The sequence below is a fragment of the Balaenoptera acutorostrata genome, chromosome 3, assembly GCF_949987535.1.
Source record: "Balaenoptera acutorostrata chromosome 3, mBalAcu1.1, whole genome shotgun sequence".
NCBI classification, from domain to species: Eukaryota; Metazoa; Chordata; class Mammalia; order Artiodactyla; family Balaenopteridae; genus Balaenoptera; species Balaenoptera acutorostrata.
In genome coordinates, this window is record NC_080066.1 from 118310240 (window position 1) to 118324165 (window position 13926).

Genomic DNA, 13926 nt, shown 5'->3' on the forward strand with positions numbered 1-13926 from the left:
GAAGTGTTGTGCGAATGTCACGTAGACGGAATTTACCTTTAGAGTTTCAATCATTCTATCAGAAATTTTACTGCCAAACAGCCTGTGTAATATTGCCTCACTCTGGCTTATTCGAAAAAGTTTTCCACCTTTCTATGGAATGAAGTTCTATTTCCATTTAAATACCAAATGTAGTGTAACAGTACAGTAAACCTGCACCTATGAATCAAGAATCAGTACAACACGAAGATGAAGTCACTCTACAGTTATATAGAGATTATAACCGAAAAGAGTTGAACTACCACTCAGTAGAGAATGTAAGCTTCACGAAGCCAAGAACCCTGACAGTCTTATTTGCCTTTATATTCCCCTGCCCCAGCACAGTTCATTCATTCATTTATTCATCCACTGTTTATCAATCATCTTCTGCATACCAGGCACTGCAACAGGTTTTGGAGATGGTAAATAAAAAAAACTCTGAAGAAAGAAACTGGCTAATTGGCCAAAAATCAACCCTGCAAAATTAATTCATCAAATGGTCGATTACTGAATAACTAATCTGTCACATTTACCAAATGTAATTATCTACCAAAAACAAGTTTAACTATACAATTTACAATTTTTATAGGATGGTCTTAGTCAGTTTTTATTTGCTTTTTATAGCAGCATTTTGAAGAACTATAATTTGTCAAAAGCTATGGATAGTTTACTCTTCTTATGGATAAATTTTATATTCATGAATATTTCATATGTTACCCAAAATTTTAGTTATTTTTCTCAGAAATATTCAGTCTGAAACAGATTTCTTTTTTTAAGTCATTTACAGTTTTGTCAACTCTTTAGCACTTAAAGGATTATTTTTGCCATTTTTCTAAGAGGAATAATGGCCTCAGTATATGATGTTGTTGCTTCATTATTTCCTATTATTATATTTCCTTATAATAATTATTATATTTCCTTCATTTTTTATTTTACCTATCTTTTTAGCATTTTTAGAATTTGTAACTAATCTTTTAAATTCTTTTTTGTAAATTTTAGTTTTATGGTAATATGTAAGTCAAATTTAAACTTTTGTCATTCATTTAATCATGCCAACCCCTCATGAACCTCCTTACTTCCTTTATGTATCATTGAACACATTTGCCCTTTTATTTCAAATTTTTTGGTGCACTACAATCATGTAAAACTACCTCAATTTCTCCTTGCTAGAAAATAAAAATTGAATCTTCGGCTACTTCTAATTTCTGTAATTGTCAGATATTTTCAAATTATAACCATAATTAATTAATATTCTTTTTACAATTGCTTGGTGGCATGGTGGACTTAACTTTTGTTTCTGGCAATTAAATTTTTAAATTACAGCATTATACATGGAATGAGACTGTTTCAACTGACTTAGTTTCCCCATCTTTCTGAATGCCACTTAGGATTTCTCTTTAAGCATTTTTACATTCTTTCACCAATGCCTCAAATGGCATATCAGCCTTGATTTTATATGACTAGCAGTTAGTGTCTAAAATCCCTGTGTTTCATGTTAATTTAGTTACTCTGAATCCCTCTTTAGCAATTTCATACTTAAGGGAATGTATGTCAGATTTAGGGTACTAATCTTTAAGTTTTGGTTACTGGTTACTAAATACCCTTTCCTGAATATTTAATATATACTCTAAAAGGCTAAACCATTCTATGATTCTTAGCTGTTAACAATCAAACTTTCCTTAAAATGCTTTATGAAGACAAAATTAAAACCAATGAACTAAACCTTCATAGAAACCATCAAAAGCTGTTAAAACATTCTCTCTAATACAATTTGCTGTATAATTTATAACAGAAAAATAATCCACTCTGTTAAACTGGTACATTGCTAAATGCAGCAGTCACTCTGAAAACGATTTCAGCAAATTATTTTTGCTGAAATCCAGTGACTCAGAGCTAAAAATATTAAAAAATAAAAGTAAAATAACATGGCCCCTGCCCTCATGGAGCTTACAAATGAGAGAGACAGGCATGAATCAAGGAATCCCATTTCCCAGGTTAATGATAACACGAGGGCATATCCTGGGGGAACTGGCCTCATTAGGGAGGCCAGGTCTGGAAGGAGAAAATTAACTAGGCGAAGCTGGGGGATATCGGCCTTCCCGGAAGAGAGAAAAGCATGTGTAAGGCCCAGGCCTACCAGGTGGATACATAAGAGGCCCCTACAACTGTCGAATGAATGAACGATCTGTTGTTCGAGACTTCAGATTTGCTGAGCCCTCCCTCAGAAGATGATCCTCCTTGAAGCTTAGGGGTCCCTTGACCTGCCTCCTGCAGAGTGCCTGGGAGACCTGCACAGCTAAGACCAGCAGGGGCACAGGTGCTTCCTCTCACCCACACAGCGACAGCTTCGCTGCCCTTCACCCCACCCTTGGTCCTGTCTCAAAGTTTTCCTAGAACAAGTTTTCCTTGTTGAAGGAGAACAGGAAACTTTCTGGTAGTAGCTGAAGGCATTGTCAGCCGTCACCAGCTCTCCAAAGACAGCATTCCTGGAGAATGTTATTAATAAGCTTCATCCTAAAAAACCCCACAGAACGTCAGCTCTCAGAGCACTTGCCTACATTTCAGACTTGTTTTCTTAGAATTTACTTCTCTGACGAGGAACACGAGAATCTCTTTGGATGTGGTCTAAAATTCAGAGCCCAGGAACTCACCCTAAACCCACAGAATCGGAATTTTAGGGGAAAGGATCTGGGCCTATTCATTTTAACAACCCCCCCCCCAGGTAATTTTACATCCTAAAATTTGAGAACCACTAGTATAAATGCTGAATAAATAAAACTTGCAGAAAATATTGTGGCACGGTTTATCAGATGGGATTTTACCTGTTTCTTTGAGTAAATGTTTGGTTTTTCTCTCACCTTCGTGTTGGAAAATTTGTATTGGATGAAGGGCATTGCTGTTCTTTCTCTCCTAACACCAAGCGGAAGGTTTCTCCAGGAGCTCTGTTCTGGGCTCCATGTATCAGCATGGATTCGCCTTGCACACACTGAGGCTTGGGGTATCTGGACCTTGGTGTATCCCAGGCTGACAGCCACAGCTCCCAGGTGGGCTAGGGGATCATCTCTTTCACACCTAAGCCCACCTCCCTGGTGTAAACCCATTTCCATGCTCAGCTGTGTGACAGCACCTTCCCTACAAGCGAAGAGAAATGTTTGTGTCTTTACTCAGCCTCCTTTCATTTCCTAACTGCGCCCCAAACCGCCCATACCATACAGAATTAGGTAGAAATGGGATTTACAGTAAATTATTTTCTGTTGAAGGTGGGTGTTTTTGCTGGACACACAGAGAATCATTGTCTAGAGCCCCTAGAGTTTGATTTGCTCTGGGTAAGCAGTTCCCACAAAAGTGTACAAATATCCCCTGAGTTCAACCGTTCCATGGGAAGTTCACTGAGGAGAGGGGGTGAAGAAAACTGTGAAGCTGGAAAAAAGGAAGAAGGATTAAGACCTCAGATTATGGATGTAAACAGACCTGAGTCCTGCTTCTGCTCTTTCCCAGCATCGCAGTATAACTGGGAAAGACATCCAACCACTCAGCTCAGCTCCCTCCCAGTGATGTGCGGGTAATAATAGCTTCTCCCTCATGTCTGGTTGTGAGGCTCAAATGAGACAATATTTATAAAGTCCTCAGTACATCTCCTGGCACACAACCCTCAAAAAAATGTCAGCTTTTATAATTTTTTAAAATAAACTATTTCTGCTTGATAACTTGAATGGCAAATAGGTATCCAGGAAAGAGGCCAGGGTTGATTAGAGTTTATCTTTAACCAGACAAGGGGACAAAGTGAGAAATCCCATGATGTCACCCATATTGCACACAACTTTTTTGCCATAGGAGGAGGGGGACTGTTGCAATCTGGTCATTTCTCAAGGAATGAGGCACAACAGAAGCACAATGGACTTTCTGTGTGTGTACCTGAAAGATTTTGGACTCTATGTTTGGAACTCTTTGCCATCATAATGATGGATCAATGACCAGAATCTTCTCGGTAAAATTTATTCACTGGAGATATTTATTGAATACTCACAATGCGTAAGGCACTAGAATTGGTTCAGACTGGATCCTACTCCCAAGATGCCTACAGTTAAGCAGGGGTGATGAAATGTGTATAAACAACTGAGAGGTAGAGAGACAAATTGCTTTCATAATTCAGAAGAGGGAGAGATTCCTTCTCAGTAGGACAGCAGAGAAAGCTTCATGGAGGAGAGAGCATTCGACTTAGGCCTCGAATGAGGAAAAGGAATTGGACAACCAGATTTGGGAGTGAGGAGATCCCCAAAGAGAAGGCCCACCCCCAGTAAAAGCGGGATGTAGGAGAACAGATATGGAAAACGGGGAGTCATCTAGTTAGAGTGAACTACAATGAGGCCCTCTTCGTTGAAGTTTTCCAAGGAAACTAGTTTACTTGGGAGTTTCCTTGGGAAACAGGAAGAGAAAGTTTCTTTCTTAATGTAGACACTTAAAACAGGAAGCATCCCCTACATAGGTATTCTACTCAATTTTTGAAAGAGAAAGGTTTTTTCTTGGTAAATATTCCAGGTGAAAATATTGTCATTAGATTTTTATGGCAATAATATAAAACCTCCAATGATGCAGAGACTAACAGTTCAACATACAACAGATTTTCACTATTTGTGCCACCCTTTTTTTTTCTTTCTTTTTTAAATTAACTATAAAGCCCCCTGTTTACCTCTCAGGGTGTGGTGAAGATTTGTTAGTTGATCACAATGACAGGAAATAGCTTATGAAAAGAATTATCCAGCAGTGCGCTCAGCGGTCCCCCAGATCTGTCTCTTGCTTCAACAGTGTTTGGACAGAACAGACCTAGGTACGCCCCTTGCTCCAGACTCTGACCACCCTCCAACCTTTTTTCCAGTTCCAACCTTCGGAATCAGCCATCAGCTATCCTAGGCCACCGGGACCAGCCAACACTGTTTTTTGAGCTTAGCTCCTTATTACTGATCAAGCATGAGTTCCCAGATCATCAGAATTATTCCACCGATGTGGAGGCCGAAGTCAACCACCCGGTTAACATGCATCTGTGGGGCCTCCCACACCTACCTCTCTCTCCGGGCTTCTATTTCCACCGCGACGATGTGGCTCTGGAGGGCGTGGGCCATTTTTTCCACGAATTGGCCAAGGAGAAGCGCAAGGGCGCCAAGTGTCTCTTGAAAATGCAAAACCAGGGCTGCGGAGGTGCAGAAGCCACCTCAAGAGGAGTGCGGTAAAACCCAGGACGCTGTGGAAGCCGGCATTCTCAGGGCGAGGAACCTGAACCCGCCCCTTTTGGATCTGCATGCCCTGGGTTCTGTCCACGCAGAGCCCCAACTCTATGACTTCCTGGAGAGCCACTTCCTGGAAGAGCAGGTGAAACTCATCAAGAAGATGGGCGACCACGTGATCAACCTCCGCAGGCTGGCTGGTCCCCAGGCTGGACTGGGCGAATATCTCTTCGAAAGGCTCACCCTCAAGCACGACTAGGAGCCTCCGAAGCCCAGCCGCCTTTAAGGAGCCCCTGTGGTGTCAGGGCTTCTGCCTGAAGCCCGTCTCTGCAGCCACCAGGCAGCTTTTTAACCACCCTGGGGCCCTCTCCCAAGTCTTGGACCAAATGGAAACAATTAAGGTTTTTGCAGAAAAAAAAAGAAAAATCATCCAGGTGATCACCACGACCAGAGCATTTTTAATAACAGTTAATATGAAAACGCAGTTGACATTTCTCTCTCTCTGTTCTAACATACCAATATCTTTACTTACACAGTTATTTATACAACACTTGTCTGTACCACACAAAGATAGGAATGAAATTTTACCCTTAGTCCACCACATTCTCCTTCTTTGGAAAGTCTCAGGAGGAACATTTCAGGAAGGAATAATTAGAAAAATGTTATAACTCACATTCTTGGGTTTACTATGAATCATTTCAAATGGTAAAACTCTAATTGTGACTTCTTATTTGTTCCATCGGTTAAAAAAAAAACATGAGGAGCTAAAATAGGACAGAAATCATGTACAATTCTTTCTGGGCAGTGGCTATGCAGTTTGTTAAAGTTCTTAGGCATGAGCATTGGGCAAAGGCAGTAATACAATGACCCAGCACCCTCCCTGGGGCTTGTTGTGAGGGAGTGTAGCAAACAAGCCTTGTTTGTAGAGTGACAGAGGACTGCTATCTGCTTGCTATGTGAGAACATCATTTACCCAGATTAGACTAACAGTAACGAATTGGGGCTGTTTCCAACTCTGCAGTGTCACAGGCTGGATTTAACAGATGAACTGTGTCATTTGCTAATGAGTTGCCTTCATTAGAACGTTTGGCAGAGGAATTTTGGGTGTCACTCGATGGTCTGAATAAAAAGTTGCATGTGCTTAGGTCTTAGGTAAAAAAATAATTAGGATAGACTGTTCTTTCATTTCGCTAAAAAATAATCCCAAAATATAATTTTAAAGACTAAAAAAAGTTCTTGAGCTAGAAAAGTTGCCTAGGAAAAAATAAAATGCTTGAAACAAGATATTATGTAGAATAAGTATAATTAGAATATGCCAGTAAAATGTGTGAAGGACGGTAATGAGAAGAAAGGACTTAAAAGTGTGGGAAGAGAACATGTAAGAGACCTGCTAAAGTAGTTACCTCTGGTCAGAGAACTTTGCATGGTGGTCAGTGGGTGAAAGGAAATTTCTTCTTTGACTGTTTGAATAGTTAGCCTTTAAATGACTATATATTACCTTAAAATTTTTTTAAAAATAACTTTCGACATGTCAGTCAAGGGTTCTTAGTATCTGCAGTGTTTGCTTTATTATTATTATTATTATTCACTCTGAGCTTACCGCAAATCAATTTTTTCAAGTTGTTGGATTACAAATAAGCAAAAAAATAAATACATAAAACGCCATGAGAAAGCAGTTGGGGTGGGGAGGGCTGAGGGAGATTAAAACAAAGCACTTCATTGCTCTGACTTTTACTCATTCCTTTCTTATATTCTACATTCTAAACCTCATAGAATCTCTCTGCAGGCTTCATAATTTCAGTTTTACCCAACTCATCCACCTTATAATTATGAATATCTGGACATAATTAACTGAATCACTTTGAGAGAAAAAAAAAATACCCTAGTTAAGGCTAATTGGATGAATCATGAATGCCTGGAAGAATGCATTTCAATAAGGTGAAAAACTTTGGATAAAAATTTAATGAAGTTTCCAATTGCATTTGACCACAGAGAACATTGATAAACATTCATTCCATGCAGATTATTAAATTGTATTGATTTAGAAACTCAAAGTCGCAACACTGCCATTGCCTCCAGAGAAGACCTGATTGCACTTATATGTCACATTCATAAAAAACATGATGCACTAATTGGGAGTCTCCCGCCATCTGCACACTGCTTCCAGGCGCACATGAAATGATCAATGGGAAAGCAGGGTCAGTCCAGGCAGACTGTGAGTGAAATTAAAATAATAAAATGTCTAAACATTTAACTGCAAATAGGAAATCTTTATACCCACCCACACCCTATTCTGTAGCATAAAGCTAAGGCACAATTATTCATATACCTCAAGTAATTTGCAGGCTCCATACAAAATCTCATTTAAAATAAGAAATTGCTATTTCTGCACATTTATTCTACCAAATGCCAGCTAATTGCTGCAATGGCCATTATAAAGAATAATTTTCGCTTAGTGAAAAAAAAAAGGAATGAAGAGAACATTTTCTGGTTTTGTTCCACTGCGAAGGCTCTATTCAGTGAATACTGAATGCACAGCGTTTCACTGCTACATTTATTATGCTGAGAGGTCAAGTATTACACAGCATCTTGTATTACGCTTTGCATGCTAAGTATTTCACTTCACAAATTGACCCTCCGGTGTACTTACTACATAATGCTTTAAAAACCCAGCTAAAACGCAGAACAATTAGCAATACTTTCACTCCCGGTTAACAATGGGAACACCAATGTAGGTGATTGCATTTACAGTGTAGCTTTCTTCACAAAACATTTTTGACACATTAAGGTACTTTGGAATTGTGCAGTACCAGTCCTCTCTTGTGAATGGCTTTCCACCATTTGCAGAGAGAAACAGTTACTGTATGTTAGCGCTTAATTGAAAAGAATTCAGCCACGGCCTATGAAGCACCAATTAGGGTGATATTACATCATAAAAAGCTGTAATATCCATTTTCAGACCTGTGCATCAGCCAATACAAAGTAGGACACAATTAAAAAGGTATACAGTTTAAACTCTTGAAACTGTTAAATTTAATTAGGAGTTCAGTATGGGGGGAAAAAAGTGGGGGCATGGTACAGAGAAAAGGAAGTTTGATGCAGAGCTGGAGGACCCGAACACGCTAGACACCCAGGAGGACCACAGAAGATGGTCTTTCCTGTTTAAAACACCTTTCGTTTATAAGTAGAAGGTCTTTGCTTTGCCCCAGCGACCAGTTTCTGAGGTCCGATGAATATTCATGCTGGTCATCAGGAAGTGCTGCTTTCCAGTAATTCTGGTGTCTGCTGATGCCTGCAAGGGAGAGAGGCAAAACCTGCTCTGGGCCAGGGAAGGGGGAACACGGTATTTATGGTCTCTTGCCCGCACAGATCAAACACAATTAAAAGGGAGTTAACTGCATTGCTTTTCACGAAGAAAGTCACAGGTAATTGTGAAATAAAACGGACATGGCCAGATCGGTATAAGTGTCTTGGCAGGCTGGGCTCCAAATGTAATGTTTAAATACAGGAACCTGCATGAAATCCCACTTTGAGGTGACAGCCGGCAGGTAATTATCAGTAAAACAACATTATCAAAGTTCTCGTGCATAGCATGTTTGACTGACTGGAGTGCTTCTCCTTACAAATCCCACTAATATCCATTTCAATCTGCTTTAATATGTTCACAAGCTGGGGCTTATTCTGAATTCCACTGGGTAAATGAGGACAGCACACTGAATTTGCATACTATACATATTTCTTTCATTTATAGAGGGTTTCCAGAGTAATTTTTAAAGGAACGGCTAACATCCAGAATCCAAAAAAATTCCTCCCCTGTAACTAGAATGAAAATAGAAAGCAGCTCATTTATCTATTTATTCCATTTGAAGCTATACAACAGGTCTATGAAAATGGTCTTTATTATGTCTGAAAAAGAAAAAAGTTATTTTAATAATTTATCAGTGATAATGCAATTTTCTAAGGTTTCAAGGTGTTGAAATGAAAAGTTAATTTATTAATTTTTTAAGTTTGTGTTTGAAAAATGCAGGTGAAAAAGTCCTCATCTCTGATTTGAGAAGGTCTCTCTTCAATCCACTAAGTTACTCCAGGCCTTTTTAAAGTTCCACCTCTTTCCCGTCAAACAAATAAGCAGACCTGAAGTGACATTTTATTGATGAGATAAGTTTGGGATGATCTAAAACCAGATATTCCATGTTCCCTTCTTTCTCAACCAACTCTTCATGACCTTTAAAAAATCAGCAAACAGAAAAGAGGTGTCTCATTAGAAATCCAAGGGCGCCTCCCCCTCCCAAATCCACTGTCAGTCCCAGATAATTCAGAAGACACAGTATTGGATATTGGAGCAATATCTGATACTCACCTTGGTTTCTAATGCTTTGAATTAAATTAAGACATTAATAAAATAGTGATAGGTATTGTGGAAGTCTGCAGTAAGGTTACATTAAATTGTACAAGCTAGTTTTGTTTTATTGGTTGTACATGTAACAAGAGACATATTTTTACTAGAAGATACTGCCTCTGAAAGCTGGGTCAGTCAGCAGATTCTAAGGTAGTACTAGTATGAAGATGTTTTCTCTTTTAATGAAAATGGAACCAAAATGATGAATGTGATTAACATAAGAGGAATTTTAAGGGATATGATAATGCTCAAGAAATTGCATAGCAATTATACACTGAACAATCTAGATTCTAGACCTTTCTATCCAACGCATCTTCTGGGTTAGATCCCCCTTCCTAAGTGAACAAGATGGGGAGGTTCAGTTTGTATGTTTTACTGACAATTCAGTAGTTTGTTGTATTAAGATTCTTCTGAGATGACAAGAGATTTTACAAATGTTTTCCTAAGTTCATTTCTGACTAATGGTATTTCTGAAATTCTCACTCTCTGAGGGGGCTGAAAGAATTAATCATCCCATGTGGTCTGGAACTGATTTGATGATGAAAATTGCTGCTGAGGTATTGAAGATCTATTTTTATTTTTTTCTTCAGGAAGAGAAATGTCTCTTCCTCCACTAATCAGTTCTATCAAAAAGATACCAAATGGTTTAGGCATCTGTACCTCACTTTTCCTTTCATTGTAGTGTTTTATCTTCTTTGTACCCTGAGTTCACTCCGCCCTACTGCTCAAGAAATAATCAAATTTTCATTCACTATAAATACCCATTGATACTATAGAAGTAGTAGAAGTAGAACTATACCAGTTGACTTGGAGACATCTTCCTGAGGCATTTCCCAGTGAAAGGGGTATATAATATGATCTATTTTTCAAAAAACATGGCCCCCAAAACCCATTCATGGGAATTTATATATATTATTGTGTACATATATATGCTTACACAGGATTATATGAACATAGACTAAAAATATGAAAAGATAGAAGCTAGTTTGATAACAAAGATTGTGGTACAGGTGGGGGTAGAAGGAAAAGAGATGAGGAGGGAGGAAGTTTGCAAAAGGAGACTCAAGGAAGCTGCTGAACCTGGTTGCAGCCTAGAAATTTTAATAACAATACAGGAGTCTTGCTGTAGCTACTAAGTGACTGCTTTTCTTTAATTGCAGACTTTGTTACCTCTGCAAACCATTTTCAGCCTCTTGTCAACCATATTGGAAACAGAGATACCTTAAAACAATTATTTTTAAAAATTGTTAAAAAACTGTTTTCCAAAATTTGAAGCTTCCATTCTTAAGTGCAGATATTTAGGTGTCTCTCAAGGTTGCCCAACATTTCAAAGTAGTGGAGATGCCAGAAAAGGAACTCATAGATTTCTGATTTCCATCACTTAGCCCTTACTATTGGCCTAAACTTCCACAGCCAAAGTGGTGAGATAGAGGGAACACATGACTGAGACTAGTGTCAGCTCCTCAGTGTACAGTTTAGTGACTTGAGGCCACTTTCTCTCCCTACAGCCTGGTGTTCTCATGTATTCTCTAATATATGATCTCAGAGAAGCATACTCTTGTACTTAATAGCACTTCTAAAAATTTGAAGTTATATTCTTATGTGTTTGATTATTTGTTTAATTGACTGTGTCCTCCACTAAAACATAATCTCTATACACATAGGACAGTATATATTACCCCAACACCCAGCATAGTAGCTGACACATTTCATAAAAATTTACTGATTTAATTGATGAGTGAACACATAAAATGAGGAAAGTGATCTCAAAGTATCCCCCCGACTTTTATAGTATATGATCCTCTAAACGCAAGAGACTTTGATTTTTAAAATTAGGCCATAACGCTGTCATTCTGTCCAAACATCACCTAGTAGATTAAGTGCCTAAGTGAGCTTGGCTCTGTCCTGCATACTTGCTCTGAAAAAAAAGAAAAAATTAGACCTATTCACCATAGCCCCAATCTCTGTCGGGGTCTGCAAGATGCCATTTTATCCACAGCTTTGCATCTTAGCAGAACTACAATTCATACAAGATAGATATTTGTTGTGTGTCCTAAAAAATCTTCAACCTCCCTTGCTATTTTGTTTCTGGATCTTAAAATCCTAACAGTAATCAAAGAATTACTAGAAGGAAGGAATTCATAGAAGGAAGAGGACTTAGAATTGTCTAGTTTGGTGATTTTCAAACTACATTTTAGCAGTGGGACCCTATTTTTCAAAAAGAAATTGTTTACAGAAACTCAGTATTTCTATGTGTTAATTTATATCTATGTAAGTAGATATAAATTTTGGGATGAAGGAAGAGAGAGAGAGAGAAAGAAAGAGAGAGAGAGAAAAGAAGGAAGGAAAAGAGGAAGGAAGGGGAAAAAATGCTCTGTCCAGGTTGAAGTGAGAAAAGGAACTGCAGAGCCCTCCCCTCCAGCTTCGCCTCCACCTTCACGTTTGGGCTCCCGCTCCACGACCCTCTCTGCCCTCTCCACCTGCCCTGCTGGTCCACAGTGACCCTTAGGTACCATTAAGACCAGACATTACAAATAGTTTGAAAGTCACCAGTTTGAACGAACATCTCCTTTTAACAAATAAGGAAGCTAAGACTTGATGAGCAAGTCACATTCCTCTTTAGTATTCCAAATCCTTCCTTCTAAAAGTAAACCCACATATACAGTGGAGAAAAGACAGCCTCTTCAATAAGTGGTGCTGGGAAAACTGGACAGCTACATGTAAAAGTATGAAATTAGAACACTCCCTAACACCATACACAAAAATAAACTCAAAATGGATTAAAGACATAAATGTAAGGCCAGACACTATCAAACTCTTAGAGGAAAACATAGGCAGAACACTCTATGACATAAATCACAGCAAGATCCTTTTTGACCCAGCTCCTAGAGAAATGGAAATAAAAACAAAAATAAACAAATGGGACCTAATGAAACTTAAAAGCTTTTGCACAGCAAAGGAAACCATAAACAAGACCAAAAGACAACCATCAGAATGGGAGAAAATATTTGCAAATGAAGCAACTGACAAAGGATTAATCTCCAAGATTTACAAGCAGCTCATGCAGCTCAATAACAAAAAAACAAACAATCCAATCCAAAAATGGGCAGAAGACCTAAATAGACATTTCTCCAAAGAAGATATACAGATTGCCAACAAACACATGAAAGAATGCTCAACATCATTAATCATTAGAGAAATGCAAATCAAAACTACAATGAGATATCATCTCACACTGGTCAGAATGGCCATCATCAAAAAATCTAGAAACAATAAATGCTGGAGAGGGTGTGGAGAAAAGGGAACACTCTTGCACTGTTGGTGGGAATGTAAATTGATACAGCCACTATGGAGAACAGTATGGAGGTTCCTTAAAAAACTAAAAATAGAAATACCATACGACCCAGCAATCCCACTACTGGGCATATACCCTGAGAAAACCATAATTCAAAAAGAGTCATGTACCAAAATGTTCATTGCAGCTCTATTTACAATAGCCAGGACATGGAAGCAACCTAAATGTCCATCATCAGATGAATGGATAAAGAAAATGTGGCACATATATACAATGGAATATTACTCAGCCATAAAAAGAAACGAAATGGAGGTATTTGTAGTGAGGTGGATGCAGTTAGAGTCTGTCATACAGAGTGAAGTAAGTCAGAAAGAGAAAAACAAATACAGTATGCTAACACATATATATGGAATCTAAGGAAAAAAAAAAATAGGTCATGAAGAACCTAGTGGCAAGACGGGAATAAAGACACAGACCTACTAGAGAATGGACTTGAGGATATGGGGAGGGGAAAGGGTAAGATGTGACAGGGTGAGAGAGTGTCATGGACATATATACACTACCAAATGTAAAATAGATAGCTAGTGGGAAGCAGCCGCATAGCACAGGGAGATCAGCTCGGTGCTTTGTGACCACCTAGAGGGGTGGGATAGGGAGGGTGGGAGGGAGGGAGATGCAAGAGGGAAGAGATATGGGAACATATGTATATGTATAACTGATTCACTTTGTTATAAAGCAGAAACTAACACACCATTGTATAGCAATTATACTCCAATAAATATGTTAAAAAATAAATAAATAAATAAATAAAAGTAAACCCATTTTTTTGTTTCTTGTTAGTAGATTACTCTGTACGGTTTTCTCCAAGATAATTTTATATGACTCCAGATCATCATTGCTCAGCAGATTCTTCCTTTACTTAAACCACCATAATTTAATTTTACTCATATAATTTTTATTTCAATGAAACAATTTTTGAAAATATAAAAACC

At 38.4% G+C, this 13926-nt stretch overlaps 1 long non-coding RNA gene and 1 pseudogene across 2 annotated transcripts in view; one reads left to right on the forward strand and one right to left on the reverse strand.

Annotated features, from left to right (window-relative positions):
* The first annotated feature begins 3395 nt into the window (after positions 1–3395).
* Positions 3396–5499, forward strand: LOC103003308 (ferritin light chain-like; annotated as a pseudogene).
* Positions 5500–8327: 2828 nt separating this feature from the next.
* LOC130707685 (uncharacterized) overlaps positions 8328–13926 on the reverse strand; it is a 42546-nt gene continuing 36947 nt past the window's right edge. Inside the window, exon 5 of one of the 2 annotated variants that reach the window (XR_009007699.1) lies at positions 8328–8532. This is a non-coding gene — a long non-coding RNA (uncharacterized LOC130707685). Of the gene's footprint in view, positions 8533–9033; positions 9466–13926 lie in introns of those variants that run through there. The other variant, XR_009007698.1, reaches the window with a different exon arrangement.